This window comes from Carcharodon carcharias (assembly GCF_017639515.1).
Source record: "Carcharodon carcharias isolate sCarCar2 chromosome 37 unlocalized genomic scaffold, sCarCar2.pri SUPER_37_unloc_1, whole genome shotgun sequence".
NCBI lineage: Eukaryota > Metazoa > Chordata > Chondrichthyes > Lamniformes > Lamnidae > Carcharodon > Carcharodon carcharias.
This window is the reverse complement of record NW_024470758.1, coordinates 5,680,250-5,703,829: the sequence shown is the minus strand read 5'-3', so window position 1 is coordinate 5,703,829 and position 23,580 is coordinate 5,680,250. Positions and strand designations below refer to the sequence as shown.

At 44.5% G+C, this 23,580-nt stretch overlaps 2 non-coding genes across 2 annotated transcripts; both read right to left on the bottom strand.

The window, feature by feature from the left end:
* Positions 1-6,067: 6,067 nt before the first annotated feature.
* Positions 6,068-6,149, bottom strand: trnas-gcu. The gene has a single exon. It is a non-coding gene; the product is annotated as a tRNA-Ser (tRNA).
* A 12,738-nt stretch (positions 6,150-18,887) lies between these two features.
* trnap-agg lies at positions 18,888-18,977 on the bottom strand. The gene is given in 2 exon segments: positions 18,888-18,923; positions 18,942-18,977. It is a non-coding gene; the product is annotated as a tRNA-Pro (tRNA).
* Positions 18,978-23,580: the final 4,603 nt, after the last annotated feature.

Below are 23,580 nucleotides of genomic sequence, written 5' to 3'. Positions count from 1 at the left end.
CATCACTTTGAGATTCAGGTCACCTGTGATTGGAATTTTCCATCTTGTCCTCACACTGACCTCTTTGTGCTCTGCGTGCTGCAGTTTTCGAATGAATCTCAATATAAGCTCCAGGAACCGTATGCCAACTTTCAATTGAGCAATTTCAAACCTTCCAGGCTCAACACTGAGTACAACAAATTGAGAGCGTAATCTCAATACCCATTGTGTATCTTTACCATTGGGTGTTTTATTTTAATTAACATTTTTCTCTTGTTGTTGATTTCAGGTGACATCTGTTCAACATCCCGTCATTAACACCCTCCTTTAGACACATCTTTAGTTTTGTTATTTGTCCATTTTACCTAGCCATGCACCATCAACTCGTTTGTCAAATCAAATGGACGGCATCCAGCCTGACTTGTAAAACGCAAGAGAATAAGTTATACGAAGTTCAGAGGTTAATTAACAAGAGAGAATTAATTAATATATTGATGAGGACAATGCATTTGATGTAGACTTTAGCAAGGCTTTTGATAGGGTCGCCCATGGAAGACTGGTCTAGATAGTAGGAGCCCATGGGATGCAAGGCAAAGTGGCACGTTGGATTCAAAATTGGCTGAGAGATACAGGGGAGGTACCGGAGGACTGGAGAAATGCAAGCCTAGTTCCATTATTTAAAAAGGGATCAAAGGAAATGCCAAACAATTAAATGCCAGTTAATCTTACATCGGTGGTGATCAAATTAGTAGAATGAATCCTGAGGAATAGGATTAACTGTCATGTGGAAAGGCATGGACTAATCAGGGGTGGTCAGCATGGATTTGTTAAAGGAAGGTCTTGCCTCACAAATTTGATTGAATTCTTTGAGGAAGTGACAAGAAGGGTTGATGAAGTTAGTGCAGTGGATGTTGCAAGGCGTTTGACAAGGTCCCACACGGCAGTTTGGTCAGGAAAGTAAAGGCCCATGAGATTCGGGGTAATGTGGCATACTGGATAAAAGATTGGCTTTGTAACAGGAAACAAAGGTAATGGTCGATGGATGCCCTTGAGAATGGAAAGTTGTCTCAAGTGGCGTTCCACAGGGCTCGGTGTTGGGACGCTTGCTGTTTCTATTATGTAGTAACAATTTGGACTTGAATGTGGGGGACACGATTGGGAAATTTGCAGATGACACAAAGATTGGCCGAGTCGTGGATAGTGTAGAGGATAGCCATAATCTCGAAAATGTTATAGATGAGTTGGTGGATTGGGCGGTAAAGAGGCAGATGGCTTTTAACATAGAGAAGTGTGAGGTCATAGATTAAGGGTGGTCAAACAGTTACGGGGTTACAAAATAAATGGGAATATACTAAGAGGGGTAGATGAAGTGAGATATCTTGGTATAGAAGTACACAGGTCCCTGAAGGCAGCAGTTCAAGTAGACAAGGTTGTAAAGAAGGCATATGGAATGCTCTCCTTCACTGGCAGAGGTATAGAATATAAAAGTAAGGATATAACGCTGGAATTGTATAAAACACTGGTGAGCCCATAACTGGAGTATTGTGCGCAGTTCTAGTCACCACATTACAGGAAGGACGTAATAGCTCTGGAGAGGGTGCAGAGGAGGTTTACAAGAATGTTGCCAGGCTTAGAAAAGTGTAGCTACGAGGAGAGATTGGATAGGTTGGGTTATTTTCCTTAGAAGAAAGAAGGTTGAGAGGTAACTTGATTGAGGTGTACAAAATTATGAAGGGAATAGATAGAGTGGACAGGATAAAATTGTTTCCCTTGATGGAGACTTCCAGAACCAGGGGACATAGATTTAAAATAAGTGGCAGAAGGTGTAGTGGGGACGTGGGGAAGAACATTTTTATGCAGAGGGTAGTGGGTGTGTGGAATTCGCTGCGCAAGTTTGCAGTAGAGGCAGAAAATTGAACTCTTTTAAAAAGTACTTGGACCTGCACCTAAAGTGATCTAAGCTGCAGGTCTATGGGCCGGGTACATGAAGGTGGTATTAGAAGGGGCATCTTGGTGTCCTCGGGCTGGCACAGATCAGATTGGCCGAATGGCTTCCTTCAGTGTTGTAACTTTTCTATGGATCTATGGTTCTATTGAGACGCAGGAGGCAGAGGGTGATGGTAGAGGGATGTTTCTGTGACTGGAAATCTGTTTCCCCACTTGGGTTCAGCTGGGTTTGGTTCAAGGACCTTTTCTGTTTGTTGCATATATTAATAATTTGACTTAACTGTAGGGGTTATGATTACGAAGGAACACTGAAGGAAATTTCATATATTTCCAAGACAGGATGGTGAGTGACTTGGAGGGGAACTTCCAGATGGTGGTGTTCCCACACATCAGCTGCCCTTGTCCTTCTAGGTGGTAGTGGTCGTGGTTTTTGAAGAACTGTCGAAGGAGCTGTAGTGAATTCCTGCGCACAGATAGCACACATTGCTGGTACTGTGCGTCGGTGGTGGTGGGAGTGAATGTTTGTGGATGTGGCACCAATCAGGCAGGCTGCCTTGTCCTGGGCGGTGTCAAGCTTCTTGAGTCTTGTAGGATCTGCACTCATCTAGGCAATTGGGGAGTATTCCGTCACACTCCTGACTAGTGCCTTGTAGCTGGTGCATATGCTTTGGGGAGTCAGGATATGAGTTATTCGTCGCAAAATGCCTAGCCTCTGACCTGCTCTTGTAGCCACAGTATTTATATGGCTAGTACAGTTCATTTCTTCTCAATGATAAGCTCCAGGATGTTTATAGTGGGGCATTCAGTGATGGCAATGCCATTGAACATCAAGGGGCGATGATTGGGTTTTCTTTGTTGGAGATGGTCATTGTCTGGCACTTGCATGGCGTGAATGTTACTTGTCACATGTCAGCCTAAGTCTTGATGTTGCCCAGGTCTTGCTGCATTTGGACATGGACTTCTTCAGTATTTGAAGAGTCACGAATGGTGCTGAAAGTTGTGCAATCATCAGCGACCATCCCCACTTCTGAACTTATGATGGAAGGAAGATCATTGGTGAAGCAGCTGAAGATGGTTGGACCGCGGACAGGACGAGGACGAGGATAGATACAGAATGATTCCTGCATTGACATTCAGTGCCATAGACTGAAAGAGAATGAATCGCACCCTCACATGCATTACTGGACATTGACCTACGAAGAAGGAATCCCATCTCGCAAACTGTTCCACAGATTGAGGTACAGAATGAATCCCGCACTTGCAAGCACTAACTGTGATTGACAGATACAGGACAAATCTCATTCAGGTACAGAGGCAGAGTTTGCTAAATCCCTCATGTATCCCACAATCATATTTAGTCCCAGAATTTAACAGCTGCAGTCGAGACTTGATGACAGTAAGCACATATTGGTTTAACGAGAGCTTTATACAGGAGCTGGTAATATTTTGTCCCCCATGAGATGTTGGCGTCACTGGCTAGGGCAACAGGTATGTCATGTCCACCACAAATTAGCAGGACAAATGCAACCCGGCGAGGTACCACCCCATTCCTGTTCTCCTATCAAAATAAAAAAGTGATTGATGGGGTCTTCGACAGTGATATCCAGCAGCAGTTACTCAGCAATAATCTGTTCATTGACCCTTAATTTTGGATCCACCAGGGCCATTCAGCTCCTGACTGCACTACAGCCTTAGGCCAAACATGGACAAACGAGGTGAACTCAATGGGCGAGGCGACAGAGACTGCCCTTGATATCAAATCAGCATTTGACAAGGAAGACCATGACTCCAGGAAGAACATATTTTCCCACAGAAAACCTCCCCACAGAACAGAGAACAAGAGGAAATACCTTTATTGAACAGAAGAAAAAACCTTTTGCACACAACAGATCATGTTAACACAGCCGGGAGCACATTTTCACAACAGGGAAGCATTTTACACAACGACAGTGAGGATGGTTCAATGGCAGAATCACAATTTCACCACAGAGGGAAAAGTCACAGAGCAGAGAGCGCAGTTACACAACAGGAATTACATTTGAAAACAGGCCCTATCTTTATGCAGCAGAAAATATCTTTTCGTAAATGATCAGTTTCTCCACCTTAATATTTTTCTGGTTTGCTCGCACCTTTTCCTGTCAGCCAGTGTGTTCATCCTGATAGTCTCTTACTACTTTTCTGTGTGTCTTTCTCCATCTGATACAGTCGTGGTAGCGTAAGTGCATTTGCGGAGCTTGGGTGAGCTTCCCAATTGTTGTGCTCCTGTTTAAAAAAGTAATGAGGAAGTGAATAGGTGTTTGGCAACCAAACAACGGTAATAGGCAGTAGAAAAATGTTGCCTCAGAGGAGACTGGTGCACAGAAACGTGCTGGCGTCCTAACCCAGCGATCGATGGATTGAATCCATACTCAGTTTAGTTAAATTCTCATTAACACCAAAAAAACACATTTGTCTGCGACACAAAATCACTTCTGAATTTGCTTCATAGTTTTTTACACCAGCTTCTTGCTTCCATTGAACACTTCAAACTGAAACCACTCTCTCAAATCCTTTTATTTCACACACGGACGCAAGAGAAGTGCTGCAAAAATACACCAGCCGAGGATTTTCCCTTTCTCTCAGCTCATTGCAGGCCATGGTCCGAACGGCCTTCCCTTGCTCTCTATCACTCTATGATTATCTTAAAAAATACAAATATCTTATTTGGAAACGATATAGTGAAGTTTATGCGTATTTGCTTCAGCATGTCCGAACTACAGGACACCCAGTAGAAATTCCCACGCTTATTTGGACAGCAGCACCCTCCCTGAGACATGGACCGTCGAGAAGGACAAGATTATCAGCATAGCAGAAACACATACGTCAAAGACACTTAATCATTATTTGGACAGATATGATTGTTCATTATTAATTACTTATTTAAAATATGGAATTCCATCCCCAATATCCCCATGAACTGGGAAGGGTTCGTTCCTTCAGGTTTGTTTTAGAGACACATTGTACAAAACACACTGTGACTGTTTCTGGTTAATGAACTGGTGATGCGCGGAACTCTCAGCTTTTATTCATTGATCTTCTCAAGAGTTGATCCAGCTTTGACGGTGACTTGTTCTCTGGTGTCAATTTACTCGAATTCCTCACCTGATTTCTCTGCTGTCCAATGAAGCTCGCTCAGCAGAATTTTCAATAATAATTTGACTTCTCCTCACAGAATTTCAGTCACCATGTTTTGAACAACTTGTTAAAAAAGGTGCTCACAGCCGGCTTCCAGGAGCAGCAATGTGATAAAGACAATATAATCTGTTATAAAGTGATTTTAATTGAGGGATGAATGTGGGCTCTGACACCATGGAATAACTGCCCCGCCCCTCTCCGAAATGCTGCTTGGTATACTGCAGCTGAGAAGGCAGAGGGCACCTCAATTTACCATATCATCTAAAAGCTGGCACCATTACCAGTGAATCATTCACTGATTACTGTACTAGAGCGTCAGCCTGAATTTGTGCTCAGGATTCTGGAGTGAGTATTGAACTCAAAACCTCCTGATTGTAAAAAGCAAGAGAACAACTGACTGAATCATCTTTCTCAGCAAAGGAAAGACAACAGAAGACATTTCACTCCAAGGAGAGGCTGAAGTAGATTGTTAATTGAAGAAATGTCACAGGCAATGAGAGATAAACACCCACAGTTGAAAGAGACCGACTTTTTATCACGGCAGGGAGAGAGATTGTAGCAGGAATTTCGACTCCCAGTGCTTCTTGTCAGCACCCCAGTACAAACTGAATGATTTGCACACTGCCCGCTAGACTAAAAAAACGAAGCTAGAATGTTATTTAATCATCGTAAAAGTTTAATTAAATTCATGAGACATTGATATACACGGTATTACAGGAAACGTCTTAACTTGGGCCTGATACCACAATGGTAATTTCAGATTTCCTTTCTGCATAATGCAGTCCCATAAAGAAACATGATTTAAACTCACGCGAGGGAAGCATAATGGATGATCAGTTAATGATGGAGTGATGAGCGACATGAGTCACCTCTGGAACCTAGCCTCGGACCGAATACATCAGTAATTTCAGACATGCCTTCTGAAAGAAAAAACACCGCGTTCACGAAAAACGGGCTAATAAAGTGTCGACGAAGGTGGGATTCGAACCCACGCGTGCAAAGCACAATGGATTAGCAGTCCATCGCCTTAACCTCTCGGCCACCTCGTCACATGCACTGCCCCAATTGAACCTCCTTCTATAGTGTTTTGCATCCATGAACTGTTGAACTAAATGATCTTGATTGTTCCGGGTCCTGAATAATCATCCAAGTGTCTCATGATGGAAATGTAGTTTGTCAAGAAAACTCATTTCCATCACATCAGCTAGGAACTGTTGTAAATCGACTAATGTGAATCACGTCAACACTTCAAAATGTTTCTAGGCAGTGTGAAAGCCCACAGCGGAAATAGCGGGACATACATTCATCTGGAAGAATAAAGAAACCCCTTCCGGCTCACTGCAAGTACCGGAACACAGCTGAAATGTGTTTTTTTCACTCAAGACTGTAACTAACTGCAATGAGCCCCCGACTGAACCAAATGTTGCCGCATTCGATTAAACTTTGTGTTCATTTTGTGTGTTGGGATTTATTCTCCGCAATGATTTCGCGGATCTTCAAACCAGGTCTTGATTTCCTAGCACCACTTCGAACACACGAATTAACGTGTTTAAACACTGGATGGGCTCGTCTGGGGATTGAATCTGGGACCGCTCGCATATTAGTTTATTACAAATCCCACAGCGAGAATCATAACCTTAGACCAACGAGCCAGGTACAACCGGAACGTATTCAATATATCCTTTCATTGCCACCTACAGGCTATCAAAAAATTAGAAATACGTTTGGATTGTATTAGAAACCCCGGGGCCGACTCCAACCATTAGAATGTTTCCCTCCTAATATAAATTGACTTCAGTTTTGTTGGGTTTCTCAATGCCACACTCTGCCAAACGTTTATGTATAGTCAACTGTAGTCACTTGCAACTCACGCCTTCAGTTCAGCTCTTTTGTCCATATTGGATCAAGGCTGCAATGAGGTCGGGAGCTGAGAGACCCTGGCAGAAACCAAACTGAGCTTCAGTGAGCTGGTGATTGGTGAGTTAGCGCCACATGACCGCACTGTCGAAGACACAGCAATGTGGTTGACTCTTCAATGCCCTCTGAAATGGCCTATCAAGCCTCTCAGTTGTAATAAACCGCTACAAAGTCACAAAAAAGGAATGAAACCGGACGGACCACTTGGAATCGACATCGGCACGGTCAATCCCAGCCCTGTCCACCCTGCAATGTTCCCCTTACTAACATCTGGGGGCTAGTGCCGAAGTTGGGAGAGCTGTCTCACAGACTTGGCAAGCAAGCAACAGCCTGACATAGTCACCCTCACAGATAATGTGCCAGGCTCCACTATCACTATCCCTGAATATGTCCTGTCCCACTGGCAGCACAGGCTCAGCAGAGGTGGCGGCATTGTGGTATACAGTCGGGAGGCCGTTGCCCTGGGAGTCCTCAACATTGTCTCTGGACCTGCTGAAGTCTCATGGCATCAGATCAAACATGGGCAAAGAAACCTGCTGATTACCACGTACCGCCCTCCCTCAGCTGATCAACCAGTGCTCCTGCATGTTGAACACCACTTGGAGGAAGCACTGAGGGTGGCAAGGGCACAGAACGGCATCCGAGTGGAAGGATTCAATGTGCATCACAAAAGGTAGCTCGGTAGCACCACTACTGACCGAGCTGGATGAGTCCTAAATGACATTGCTGCTAGACTATGCCACACAACACGATGGAGACTATCCTCAATGTGAAGGCGGCACTACCACCATGCTAAATGGGTTAGATTTAGAACATATTTAGCAACTCACAACCGGGCATCCATGAAGTCCTGTGGGCCATCAGCAGGAGCAGAACTGCACTCGAACACAATCTGTAAACTCATGGGCTGCCATGTTCCACACTATATCATTACCACCAAGCCAGTTGATCAACCCTGGTTAAATAAAGAGTGAAGAGGGCATTCTCAATGCCACACTCTGCCAAATGTTTATGTATAGTCAACTGTAGTCACTTGCAACTCACGCCTTCAGTTCAGCTCTTTTGTCCATATTGGACCAAAGCTGCAATGAGGTGGGGAGCTGATTGACACTGGCAGAAACCAAACTGAACTTCAGTGAGCAGGTGATTGGTGAGTTAGCGCCACATGACCGCCAGGCTTACCTAAAAATGAGTTGTCAACCTGGTGAAGCTATGACATGGGACTACTTGCGTACCAAACAGCATCTGCAGCAAGTGATTGCATAACCAACGGGTCAGGCCTAATCTCCGCAGTCCCAGTCAGGAATGGTAGTGGACGATTAAATAATTCACTGGAGGGAGAGACTCCACAAATATCCCCATCCACAATAATGGAGGATCTCAGCATATCAGCACAAACGATAAGCATTTGCTACAAGAAGTGCCGAGTGGATCATCCATCTCAGCCTCCTCCACAGGTCCCCAGCATCACAGATGCCAGTCTTCAGCCAATTCGATTCACTCCACGTTATATCAAGAAACAGCTGAAGGCACTGGGTAGAGCAAAAGCTATGGACACTGACAATATTCGGGAAAAAGTACTGAAGACTTGTGCCCCAGAACATGTCACGCCCCTAGCCAATATTTTCCAGTACAGATACAACACTGGCACCTACCCGGCTATGTGGAAAATTGCCCAGGTATTTCCTGTACACAGAAAGCAGGCCAAATCCAACTCAGCCAATTACCTCCCAATCAGTCTACTTTCGATCATCAGTCATGTAATGGAAGGGGTCATCAATAGTGCTATCAAGCGGCAATTGCTTAACAATAACCTGCTCACTGACGCACCGTTTGGGTTCCGCTAGGGCCATTCAGCTCCTTACATCGTTACAGTCTTGTTTCAAACATAGGCAAAAGAGCTGAAGTCCCGAGGTGAGGTGAGAGTGACTGCCCTTAACATCAAGGCCGGATTTGTCTGAGTGTGGCATCAAGGAGCGCTAGGAAAACGGGAGTCAATGGGAATCAGGTGGAAAACTCCATTAGTTTGTAGTCATGCCTAAGGTGTTCAGTCCTCTCAGCTCCAGGATATCACTGCAGGAGCTCCTCAGGGTAATGTGCTCGGCCTGAACATCTTCCGCTGCTTCATCAACGACCTTTCTTCCATCAAAAGGTCAGAGGTGGGGATGTTCACTTATAATTTCACAATGTTCAGCACCATTCGTCACTCCTCAAATGCTGAAGCAGTCCATATCCAAATGCAGCAAGACCTGGACAATATCCAAGCTTGGGATGAAAAATGACAACTAACATTCACGCCACATAAGTGCCAGAGAATGGCCATCTCCAACAAGAAATAATCTAACCACTGGCACTTGAAGTTTAATGGCGTTACCGCCACTGAATCGCTCACTCTCAACATCCTGGGGGTTACTGATGACCAAAAACTGAACTGGACTAGCCTTATAAACACTGTCATTACAAGGGCAGGTCAGAGGCCAGGGATTGTGCGACGAGTAACTCACCTCCTGACTCTCCAAAGCTTGTCCAGAATCAATAACGCACAAGTCAGAAGTGTGATGGAATGGTCGCCAATTGCCTGGTGGTGTGCAGCACCCACAAGACTCAAGAAGCTTGGCATCATCTAGGAGAACGTTTGATTGGCACCACATCCATAAACATTCACTCCTTCCACCACGGACGCACAGCCGAGGAGTGTGTAGCATCTACAAGATGCATACAGGAATTCACCAAGCCTCCTTAAACAACACTTTCCAAACCCACGACCACTATGGTCGAGAAGGGCAAGGGCAGCAGCTACATAGGAAAACCACCACCTGGGAGTTCTCCTCCAAGTCACATGCCATCTAGGTTTCGGAATATATCGTCTTTCCTTCACTGTCGTTTGATCAAAATCCTGGGACCCCCTTCCCAGCACCACTGTGGGTGTACCTACACCACATGGAGTGCATAGGCTCCAGAATGCAGCTGACCACCACCTTCTCAAGGACAACAGGGTTGGGCAATAAATGCAGGCCCAGCCAGTGAAGCGCACTTCCCGTGAATGAATAAAAGTTTTCCTGCCAACTTCAATCATTTATGAACAAGCCCATAATTACCCCCTGCTCTTGCTTGCCCTTTGGGTGCACACGCTTTATTTTATGTTGCCTCTTTGCTTTCTTCCAACAACAATTAATCTTTTCACATTTCCCAGGAAACGAAAATAAACTGCGAAAACGCTGGTTATCCCACATCTGCAATTTTGTGTATAGTTCTAGTCGCCACATTACAGGAAGGACATAAATGCCCTGAAGACAGTACGGACAGGATTTACAAGAATGCTGCCAAAGCTTGAAAATTGCAGCTACGCGGAAGATTGGATGGGTTAAGGTTGTTTTCCTTAGAATAGAGGAGGTTGAGGCGTGACCTAATTGAGGTGCAAAAAATGATGAGGGGCCTAGATAGGGTGGACCGTAAATACTTGTTACCCCGAGCTGAGGGGTCAATTACCAGGGAAGATAAATTTAAGGTCATTGTCAGAAGGATTTCTCACGAGTTTCTCACGTGTCGGTGCAGGCTCGATGGGCCGAAGGGCCTCTTCTGCACTGTGATTCTGTGATTAAAGGGGACAGGAGGAAAAGCTTTTTATTCACGCAGACAGTGGTGAGCATCTGGATTTCACTTACTGAACAAGTTATTGAAGATGAAATGCTCAATTCATTTAAAAGGTGCTTGGATCTGCATCTGGAGCGCGGAAACTTGCAAGGCTGCTGATCAGGCGCTGGAAGGTGGACTTAAAATGAGCAGCTAGTTTCCTTTTCATCATTTTTCTGTCCAGCGCTACATGATGGGCTGAATCACCTCTTTCTGCGCCATAGCTTTTCTAGGGTCGTATGGTTCTGTCTGCCGCTTATCCGCCTATTCTACCAACCTGCCCATGACGTTTTTAAGTTTCTACTGAATTTCTATAGCTCTTTTCGGAACCACAGGGCGTCCAAAAACATTTTACAGACAATGAGAACTTTTGAAATGGAGACACTGTTAAAATTGCTGAACTTTTGAACCTTCCGTTCGTCAATGTCAGAAATTCCTACATTGGGATGGAAAACACGTATCATTGTTGTAGATCTGTGACGCAACCGATAGCGCGTTGGACGTGCAGTCGGTACAAACAGAGACATTTAAAGGTTGTGGGTCGAATACTTTAGATAAACATTGAAGAAAGTCAGGAAGAGGTTTATTAATGTTCTCAGAAAAGGGAAACTGCCGTCCCAAACTTTCTCCTATACAGGTCACTCCCCACTTTCCCATCTGAACCACTGCGCAGACGAAAATAAAACCTTTGAAAGATGCTGACCAGAGTCAGTCTGCTCAGCCCTCGGGCAGATTTCCAAATTGGACATGCACAGCCACCTCAGTAACTGCTTTACATACCTGCTCAGTCATCTTTCCAGACTGTTTCTGACAGGCAGCTCAAAACAAGGCTGATGTGAATTTGCATCACTCATTATCAAGACCAACACGGTTATCACAGCCGTAATGAACAGCTCCTGTTACAGCTTTAGATCAGACAGTGGAGGATTATCACAGGCGCTCTATCAGACTGCATGTTCCTTCAGACAGGTTTCCAACTGGACACATAGAATGAACGGCTGTGTGAACATCAATGGTGCAGGAGGTGATTTGTCGCTGGCCTGACTGGAGTTGCAGTTCCATTCCCAGGCATCTCCCTTGCTCTTTCTGAATCCATCTCTGTCCTCTGGCTCATTTACACTTTTCATTGTTTCATCATTGGCGGCCTCGTCTTCAGCTGCCTGAGCCATTAGCCCTGCAAATCCTTCGAGAAACATCCCCAGTTCACTTGCCCCCTTAACACCCTCTTAAAATCTATTAATTTTACGATGGCTTTGTTCATCTGGCCAATTATGTGACTCGATGTCGAATGTTGCTTGATAAAGCTCCTTTGAAGCGCTTTGGGAGTTTTATTTAGCCCCGGTGCTGTTGCTGAAATGGCTTGAATTTGGATAACTTCGCATTCGGCTTCAATCTTCTTAAATTTATTTTCTGCACTTGCTTTGCATCGAAAAAACATCTCCTGTGAGGTGATCAAAATGATGACCAGTTTGGTAGAGTAAATAAGGAGAAACTGTTTCCATTGACAGAAGTGTCGCTAACCAGAGGACACGGTTTGAAACTGATTGGGAAAAGAACCAGGAGCGGGATGAGTAGAATGTATTTTACACAGTGGGTTGTGAAATAGACGCGACCTGGAAGGGTGGTGGAAGCAGATTCATTCTTAACTTTCAAAAGAGAATTGGAGAAAAAAACAACTTGAAGGAAGGAGACACAGGACAATGGGGACAGAGCACAGATCTGGGAATACATGTTGCACTCGGGGGTTGAGGTGCTATTGCGCAGGCAGGGTGAGCTGCCCAACACGCCTGCTCTTGATGCAGCACTAAGAGGCAGGAAGGAAACAGCTCGCTTGGTCACAGAGTGGTTCAGCGGAAGCGTGCTGTGTTCATAATCCCGCGGTCGATGGATCGAAACCATTTTCTGTTAGTTTTGTTCTCATTCGCACCAAAAGGAAACAACTGGTGGCGACCGAAAAACATACCTGACGTTTTCCTTACAGTGACTTTGTATCAGCTTCTTACTTCAACCTCTCAAATGGCTTTTTTGCACACACGGACACAAGCAGTAAGTGTTGCAAAAATACACCAGCCGAGGATTTCCCCTTTCTCTCAGCCCATTTCAGGCCATGGTCCGAATGGCATTCCCTTGTTCTCCATCATTCCATGATTATCTGAATGGATTAAAAAACATAAAACAAGCCTCGTAAGCGGAAACATTTGGTGGAGTTTATAAATATTAGCTTCAGTATGTCCGATCTACAGGACACCCTGCAGTAATTCCCATGCGACTTTGGACAGCAGCGTCCTCCCTGAGACATGTACCATCGGGAAGGGCAAGATTACCAGTATAGCGGAAACAGCATCACGTCAAAGACAAAGTTAATCATTATTTTGACAGATATGGTCATTCATTCTCAATCATAGATATAAAATATGAAATTCCATCCCTAATATCGCCATGAACTGGTAAGGGTTCATTTCTTCACGTTTGCCTGAACGACACATGTAACACAATACTTCTGTGAGTGTCTCTTGTCAATGAACTGATGATGCACGGAGTTCTCAGCTTTTACCCATTGATCTTCGCAAAAGTTGATCCAGTTTTAACGGTGACTTGTTCACTGGTATCAATTCACTCGAATTCCTCACCTGATTTCTCTGATGTCCAATGGAGCTCATTCAGCAGAATTTTCAATAATAGCTCGAACTTTCCTCACAGGATTTCAATCACCATGTTGTTGAACTATTTGTTAAAGGATTTGCACACAGCTAGCTTCCAGGAACAGCAATGTGAAAAAGACAACAGAATCTGTTTTGAAGTTATGTTAATTGAGGGACAAATGTTCGCTCCGCCCGCCCCTCTCCGAAATTGTGCCATGGTATATTTCACCTGAGATGGCAGATGGCGCCTCAGTTTACCATATAATCTAAAAGCTAGCACCACTAACAGTGACGCATTCACTCAGCACTGCACTAGAGTGTCAGCCTGAATTTGTGTTCAGGATTCTGACGTTAGTTTTGATCTCACAACCTCATGATCATAAAAAGCAAGAGAACAACAGACTGAATCATAGGTCACAGCATAGAGAGAGAAAAAAATACAGGAGAGATGACACTCTGTGAGGAGAAGCAGAAATAGGTTGTTATTATTATCCCAGGTCTGTGAGATAGTAAGGATTGAAACAGGACTTTTTCAGTGTTTCCAACAGCTTGAACATTTAGAAGAGGCAAATATGTTTCACAATATTGTGTAATACACCACAAAGGGGTTATAAAGATTTATGACTATTCCAGGCATAAAGCGCAATTGAACCCAAAACCCCATCTTCCCCTCTCGGACGGATGTGAACAATCCGACCAGACTGTTTACAGCAAGAGAAGCGGAGTCTTACCCGGAGTCCTGGGATCAATATTAATCCCTCAAACAGAATCTCCGAAAGAGATTATACAGTCATTGATCAGGTTGTTGCGGTGGGATGTTGCTGTTCACATTGAAGCAGCAATCTCACTTACCAAGACACACCTCCGCTCCCGCACCATTGGCCTTTAGGTCTTCCTAAGTTTGCAAAATGTGGTGGAAAAATTCAAATTTCCCTTCCCTCCCGCCCGCTGCCTCTCTTCTTCAAGCTCCGTTCCTCTCTCCCTCTCTTGTTCTTTCCCTCGCTTCCTCCTAAGCTGTCTCTTTCCATTTCTCTCTCCAACTCTCGCTCCCGCCACCTCCCATCGGCCCCGACTGCACCCCACCCCTCTCTCTGTCAAACCTTATTTCCTTTCTCTGGGACCTGCCTTCTGCCCAGGCTGCCGCTGATCCCGGGCTCGGGGTCTCTCAGGTCGGCCAGGGCTCTTTAACCGGCTCCATTCACAGGCTAATTGACTTCAATTTCCACAATAACATTCGCGCCCCCTCTGTCCCCAAAACTGAAATTCCGGTCACGTGTACCGGAAGATTGCGGACTGCGGTTTCCGCCCCTGCTGTTTAAAACAATTAGCTATATGTGTGTACAGTGAGCAGAAAGAAACTGCTGTTGTTTATAAACATTTCTTACTGAAGTCACTGTCATTCTGCTTTAAAAGGAGCTTTAATCTCTTGATATATTGGAAAATATAATTGCGTGATTGCAGTGTACCTAATAAAATATTATTATGTTATTAACACCACGCTCTCATCCAGTAACTGAATGAAGCGGCTGTATAGACGGCGGCGGCTGTGGGTTTAAACCACATGATGGGCAGTTTGTGATTTACTTCTCATACTGAGTAACAGAGCAATTGCACAAACAATAGACACACCACATCCCTGAAACATTGATATAAAACTGCGCAAAATAAAAACTGAGCGTGTCATTCGGAAGCAGCTGGAAAAGGTGACTTTTATCAGGCTTCTGAAACCCATCATTTCGCCAACATCTCCAAACAATGAAATTTGTCCAGATCTAAAACTTAGGTTAGTATTGAAATACGGGGACCTGAACACGGAACTTTCTTGAATTATTTTTTTTTGAAAGACAAACGCGGCTCCCGGTTTATCCACCAGCCCACCCGCAAACATGGGGTGAATCTGATTGACAGCACGAATGATCGAGATTCGGGTTTTTTTTTATTTTAATTGGTGAGATGCTGCAAACTGTGGAGGGGAAGAGGCCCAAATACAGAGAGTGAAAGTTAGCGGAGAAGTTGATAAAATAATGATTCTGGATTTGTGAGAGACCATTAAAGAGTGATCCAGCGCGGACTCGGTTATTCACGTCAAAAAAAAATCTGGAAACACTCAGCCGATCAGGTAACATCTGTGGAGAGAAAAAAAGTCAACGTTTGAAGCTTGTGACCTTTAGTTATAACTTTTGTATTCGATAAATAACAATTCAATGTCACACATCAACAATTCGCTGTCTGAGCAGCAACATTCAGAATAATTTCCCGGCCCCGCTCTCTGAAATCAGGTCTGGCAGCATCTCTCGCGAAGAATCAAACCTTAACTCTATCCCTCTCTCCACTGATGCTGCCAGACCTGGAACAGAGCTAACGTTTCGATTCCAATGTGACTTCTTCGCCAGTTCCGGGAGGCTCTGTTTCACTCGCCGCAGATGCTGCCGGAGCTGCCGAGTTATTTTCAGCAGCTTCCTTGTTTTTATTTCAGAATGTCAACAAGGCCAGGCCATTCAGGTGAGACTTTAAAAATATTGTTTCACGCAAAGATAGAGGTGTGAAACTGTCTTCCTTAATAAGCAGTAAATGCTGCCTCAATGAATAATTCCAAATTGCTGTGATAGATTTTTGCGAGGCAACAGTATAATAGGATTTGGAATCAAGGCAGCTGGATGGAGCTAAGACACAGATCAGCCATTGTCTAACCGAGTGGTGGAACAGGAAGGAGGGGCTGAAAGGCCTTCTCCTGTCCCTCCACAGAGACCCGGAACTTTGGGCTCCGACATTCTCTTCAGGATCTGTCTCCATGGACCCCCGACATTCTAGACTCGGGCACACGCGTCAGGATCACAGTTCACAGATAATCACTGACATGATCGGATTCTCCCGCTTTTATTGCTATATTTTCAGCTATACAACTTAGTAAACTTCTGTTTTATAATTAGAGAGCATTTTACTGCTTTTACAAAACGAAAAACATTGAACTTGCGCCTAACACAGGGATCCAGGCAGGGACGGAAAAGTCCAAATTAGGATGAGTGAAGAAGAGCCGCTGAGGTTGAAAAGGGCAGCGATGTCTTCAGCATCTCAGGAGGTCTCATTCGTGAACCGAACCTGACATCTCGCACACACTCATTCAATCAACTCCCCTAAATGGGAATAATACCACTAAAGGCTGGACTAAGGAATTTACATGCAACCATTGTTTTTCATTGCCACCTAAAGCCTTTCAACCATACTTTCACATCTCAATTGTTAAATCAGAAAATGTAAGAGCGACAGCGTAGCTCAGGTAGTGACAAGGAATATGAAACTGAGCCCATGTCTCACATCGATGACCTTTCATTAGAACTGGGGAAAAAAGTCGTGTTGCAATAAGTTTAAATCATTGAAAGGCAGGGAAAACGAATAAAAACAGACAGCCTGCAGTGTGTTGAAGATCAGTAACGGTAAAATGAGAAAATAGTTTATGCTGTTTGGCCAGAAAGAGGGAAACATAGGCTGTTAGATTTTCAACAGCACAAAATGACGTCCGTCCTGCCCTTGAAAACTCTCTGTAAGAGCAAAGGAACAAATAAAGAGACAAATGATCTTTCTGGGGAAGCATGAATGTCAGATTAAGCCATAGAATCAAACAGCCATTGTGGTTTAAAACACAAAATGGCCCTTCAGCCCATCAAGTCTGCGCCAGTGTAACAAGTCCCGAACGATCCTAATCCCATTTTCCAGCACTAGGCCCAAAGCCTTTTATGTCATGGCATCGCAAGTACACATCCAAATACTTCTTAAATGTTGTGAGGGTTTGTGCCTCTACCACCCTTTCAGGCAGTGAGTTCCAGATTCCTAGCACAATCTGGGTGAAAAAATCTTCCTCACATCCTCTCTAAACCTCCAGCCCTTTACCTTAAATCTATGTCCTCTGGTTATTGATCCCTCCACCAAGCGGAACTTTCCTTCTTGTCTGCCCTAACTATGCCCCTCATAACTTTATACACCTCAATCATGAACCCCCTCAATGTCCTCGGCTCCCATCTCTCCTCATAACCGAAACTCTCCAGCCCAGGCTACACTCTGGTAAATCTCCTCTGCACTCTCTCTAGTGCAATCACATCTTTCCTATAATGTGAATTCCAGAACTGCACTCAATACTCTAGCTGTGGCCTAACCAACGTTTTGTACAGTTCCAGAATAACCTCCTTCTGTTCGATGATGCCAATTTCCTAAACGACGCTTCTGACATGTCTTCCTTCATCCTTAACCCTGGACCCCACCCATTGTGGTTGATAGGGCCCTCAACCGGGTCCGACCCATCCCCTGAGCCTCTGCCCTCACAGATTCTCCTCCCTCCCAGGAGAATGATCTGGCCCCCCTTGCCTTCACTTTTCACCCCAGCTGCCTCCGTATTCAAAGAATCATCCTCCGCCATTTCCACCAACTCCAGCTCAAAATCCACTGCCTCCATCCCAGGAGGGTCACTATTGCTTGTTCCATGTTATTCTTTCACAGAGTGCTTACCCTTGTTCTTCCATTAACAACTTCTGCTTTCTTACCTTTCTGCCACTATCAACACCTCTTTTAGCCCTTTCCACCACCATTAACACTCCATTTGTCCTTTAGCCCATGACGCCTTTGTCAATCTCTCCTTTAGCCCCCACCAATCGCTGGGCTTCTCTCTAGCTTCACCCTCCGCGCGCCCCTAACCCCACCCTCCCCCCCAAACACCCCCCCACAAACATTATAAATTCTGTACTTTTTCTACTTCTATTTAGCTCTGCAGGAGGGTCATGCAGACTCGAAACGTTAACCTGTTTCTCTTTTCACAGATGCTGTCAGACCTGATGAGGTTTGCCAGCATTTTCTGTTTTTATTTCAAATTTCCAGCACCCACAGTTTTTTGCTTTTATCTGTTGAACTCAGCATTGACTCTGGAAGTCTGTAAAATGCCAAATTGAGAGATGAGGTGCATTTCATCGAGGGAACCTTGTGCTTCATTGGAACATTGCAGGAGCCGGGGACCGAGTGTTCAGTGCGAGATCCACGTCATCTTGTTTCACCAGTTTAACTCTGTGGATGAGTTAGAGTTGTTGTTAATTTACCGGACAAAGTTGTATATGAATTCTATCGCAAGAGACTGCCACTATGACACTTTCTGTTCAAAGTAGCTGTCACGCCGACAGTTACTGCCCTACGAAACTGCCACTTCGACACTTCCTGCCGGACAATTGATTTTAACCTATGCCAAATATCTGGATTGTTAATTCCCCCTAAACTTTCCTCTCAGTGTAAGAACTAGAACACAGCAAAAATATGGAAAAAAATAAATAAATCAAACTGTGTGCCTCCAGCTCTGTCATTCTCTATTTTCTTTCGCACAAGATTGCATCTGACTGCATTCAGCCTCCTACCTGAACCCACAAACATAGAATTACGGTCTTTGATGCAGGGGGATGAAATCCGAGCCCAGAGACACGAGATTTTCTTTAAACTTTGCGTTCATTGCTTTCACCTTTGTTGAAGCGACGTATTTTTTGCAATGACCTCCCGTCTGTTCAAAACTTGTATTGATTTCTGAAATTGCCACCAGCTCGAGGATTTCTGAAAACGCTGGCTGGGCTCGTCCGGGACTTGAACCCGGGACCTCTCGCATTTTAACTCGATTACATACCCTAAGCGAGAATCATACCTCTAGACCAACGAGCCAGCTGCCGGGAGCGATGTAACCATGTAATCGTTTCATTGCCATCCATAGTCTATCAAACATCCTCATTTACATCGCGGTTGTGGAATCAGAAATGTTGACAATTACGCCGCATCTCAGGCAGTCATACGGACAGTGAAACAGAGTTCACGTTTCACATCGATTACTTTTGATTAACACTGGGGAAAGTTAGTGTTGTCATAAGTTTCAATGCAGTGAAACGCAGGGAAAAAAGGAAAAGCGACAGCCTGTGATGTATTGGAAATCAGTAAAGATAAAATGAGAATAAAGTTTGAGCAACTTGTTCAGAGCGTGGGACACATAAGCTCTTAGATTTACAACAGCGCAGAATGAGGCCGGTCCTGTCCTTGAAAACAGATCCGACTGTGCAGCCGGATGTGCAATGTTGGTAATGTCGTTTCTGCTTTCGATATTCATCAGAACAGACACTAAGATTAACAGTGATCATCATACAAACCGCGAGAGGTTAGATCACAATAAAACACAGGGAGCGATAAATAACGCGAAACAACAACTAGGTTGGATTGAAAAATGGGGTTTCGATTGATATGTATTCGGCGATCTCGGAAACGGCCAATGAAATTGGGATTCCCGTCGTTTTATAAATCCGGGAGAGAAAGGAGCAACTGATGGAAAGAAACTAAAGAAGGGAGAAAAAAACATGAAAAACATGTCTGTTTCTTCACTCACCCATTAAGAATGCATAAAACAGAATGGAAATAACTGGGTGAATTTAACCAAAAGAGTCACGGCCTGAAACGTTCGCTCGGTTTCTCCCTCCACACATGTTCCCAGCTCTGCTGTGGTTTTACAGCGTTTTCTGTGTTTTCTTCAGATTTGAAGCATTCTCAGTATTTCGCTTTTTGATTGCATTAGAAACCTCAGGAAACACTCACCCTTGCCTCCTGCGTCGAGCCCCAGTGTTGTTTTAAAGTCGTCCAGAGCGACCCTAACCCCGTCACCTCCAGGCTGACGGTGTCAATTTGGTCACACATCGTTTCATTGAGATTAATGGGGAGAGCGATTTCCAGGCCGAATATTCTTTAAATGGTGAGCGATTGCAGAGCTCTGAGATGCAGAGGGATCTGGGTGGCTGAGTGCATTAATCACAAAAGTTTAGTTTGCAGGTGTAACAAATAATTAGGAAAGCTAATAGAAGTTTATAATTTATTGCAAAGTACAAAAGTAGGGAGGTTATGCCTACAGATCCCTAATGAAACTACGTCTGGAGCACTGTATAAAGTATCGGTCATCTTATTTGAGAAAGGGTGTAAATCCGTTGGAAGGAGCCCAGAGAGGGTTTACCAGACTAATGCCTGGAATGGGCGGGTTGTTTTACGAGGAAAGTTTGGACAGACTGGGCTTGTATCCGCTGGAGTTTAGAAGAGTAAGAGGCGACTTGGTTGAAACATATAACCCCTGTGGGCTCTTGACAGGGTGGATGTCAGGAGGATTCTTTCTCTTGTGGGAGAATCTAGAACTGGGGGTCGCTGTTTAAAAAAAAAACTTTTCGCTCATTTAAAACTGAGATGAGGCGATTTTTTTTTTCTCTCGGAGGGTTGTGAGTCTTTGGAACTCGCTTCCTGAAAAGGAGGCGGAAGCAGAGTCTTTGAATATTTTCCAGGCAGAGGTGGATGGATTCTTGATAGCAAAGCTTATCGGGGGTATTGGGCGCATATCTGAGGTTACTATCAGATCAGCCATGACCTTATTAAATGGCGGAGCGGGCTCGAGTGGCCGAATGGCCAACTCCTGTTCCTTGTTTGTATGTTCGTTTGGCGAACAAATTTTGTTGACTGAAGTTGTGGGTAATTGTGGCGACATTTCATTCTCAGTTTCAAACAGCCACTCTGAAACCCTTTCTGAAAATAAAATGATCCTGTCCTGTTTGGATTAACTTCACAAATTAACCCAAATGTTAATTGAGTTCAAGGGTCGCCTGGGGTTAAACCACAGTGTTATTTACGAATATGTTTTAACCAGTTAACTCATAGAGGCAAAGCAGAGAAACATGCTGCCCTAATCTGAGGGCTCTTGGAGGTGTATTTGATGTGTTTTGCTCTCTATTTTCCATCTCTGGGCATGTCACGATTCGATGAGTTTAGGCTGCTTTGTGACTAAGAGGGAGGCAGCAAGATCCAGAGAGAAGTTTTCCCTTTAAGCCATTCAAAGCTCCATTATTTCATTTTTTTTTATTCGTTCATGGGACTTTAGCGTATCTGGCGAGGCCATCATTTTTCCCCATTCTTACTTGCCCTTGAGAAGGTGATGATGAGTTGCCTTCATGATGCGCTGCAGTCCGTGTGTTGTAGGTGCAGCCACAGTGATGTTTGGGAGGGATTTCCAGGGTTTAGGCCCAGGGCTGTGAAGGAATGGCGATATAGTTCCATGTCAGGATAATATGTGGCTTGGAGGGAAAACTGCAGGTGGTGGCGTTCACATGATGCTACTGCTGTTGTCCTTCGAGATGGTAGAGACACAGGTTTGGAAGGTGCTGTTGAAGAAGCCTTGTTGAGGTGGTGCTGCGCATGTTGTACACATTGCTGCCACTGTACGTCAGTGGTGGAGAGAATGTATGTTTGTTGTGGTAAATGAGGTGTCAAGCACCAGGGTACTTTGTCCTGCATGGTGTCGAGCTTCTTGAGTGCTGTTGGAGTTGCAGTAATCCAGGCAAGTTGAAAGAATTCTATCACAGCCCCGACTTGTGCCTTCTACATGATGGACAAATTGTGGTGAGTCAGGAGGTGAGTTACTCTCCACAGAATTTCCAGCCACTGACCTCTGCTCCTGTAGGGACAATATTTAAATGGATACTCCAGTTTATTTTCTGGTCAATGATAACATCCAGTAGGTTGATAGTGGGGGATTCTGCGGCGGAAATGCCATTGTATGTCAATGACTGATGATTAGATTATTTCTTGCTCTGGATGGTCATTGCCCAGCACTTGTGTGGCACGAATGTTACCTTCCACCTATCAGCCCAAGCCTGAACATTGTCCAGGTATTACTGTATTTCATCACGGACTGCTTCACTATCTGAGGAGTCTTGAATGGCGCTGAACTTTGCAAAATCATCGGCGAACATCCCTACTTCTACCCTTATGATGGAGGGACAGTCATTGGTGCAGTAGCTGAAGATGGTTTAGTCTATGACTCTCCACTGAGGAACTCCTGCAGTGATGTCTTAGAGCTGAGCTGAGTGTCCTCCAACAACCATCCTAACCTTCCTTTGTTTTAGGCCTGATCCCATCTCATGGCGAGTTGCCAAGCTGATTCCCATTGATTTCAGTATTGATCGGGCTCCTTGTTACCACATTGGGTCAAATACTGCTTTGATGTCAAGGGCAGTCATTCTCACTTCACCTCTTGAGTTCAGTTCCTGTGTCCATGTGTGGACAAAGGCTGCAGTAAGGCCAGTAGCTGAGTGGCTCAAGCGGAACCCACGCTGAGAGTCAATGAGTAGGTTCTTCCTGGGAAAGTGTTGATAGCACGGCCAGCTACACTTTACATCGAGTTTTTTATGATCGAGAGCAAACTAATGGGGCAGCATTTGATTGGGTTGGATTTGTCCTGCTTTTTCTGGACAGGACATGCCTGTCTACATTTCTGGGTAGATGCCTGTTCTGTTGCTGTACAGGAAGAGCTAGGCTAGAGGCACGGCTAGTTCTGGAGCAGAAATCTTCATTACTGTTTCCGGAATGTTGTCAGGGCCCATGGACTTTGCAGTATCCAGTGTCTTCAGTCATTTCTTCATTTCATGTGAAGTGAGTGGAATTGATAAAGAATGGCATCTGTGATGCTTTTTCCTAAAATTCTGCAAAGGCATAACTGAGAAAATCACACAGGTGGCTCTATGAAACTCACCTGCTAAACAGTGAAAGGAGACAGTGTTTATAAGAAGCGGGTTCATTAATTCAGAGAAAGATTTGCTGCTAAATTATCCGTGACCAATCATTGATTCACCAACAGTTTTTTTTTTGTTCTGCAGCCAGATGTGCTCCGGCGATGAAAAGAGATGGTTGTTCTCCCTTCATCTGCGGTTTTTGTGGCACAGCTTCATCAATTATGATTTTAGGACACATGATGATTTTCAAACACCACTACCCTCTCCCCTCACGACCGCGCCATGAGACAGCTATAAGAAGCAGCATTCCCTGTCAGTGCCCAGATCACACTCACTCCTGCCGCCTGCTGCCAGCGATCTCCAACAAGCCCAATTGGAGAGGTCAGGCGCCATTGGGCAGTGATTAAAATCACTTTTTGGTTAAATTTACTCAGTTTTTTTTACATGTTTTAATGCAGTATTGATTGTCGACCGGATAAGCAGAAAACAAAGGAGCAGCTCCATCATTTCTTATCTTCTTTCCGACATTTTTCCCTCCGTTACTCTTTTCTTTCCCGGATCTGTAAACTAACCGGAATTCCAATTTATTTTCCTTTTCTACATTCCAATCGAATCGATTTGATATTTCTCATTGTTTCTTAGTATGCTTTATCTTGTTGAGTCCTCTCACTCACCTTGTATTTCGTTTAGTTTCTAACAAATCCAACTGGAAGAAAATGTTTTGCCTCAATGACTTTAAT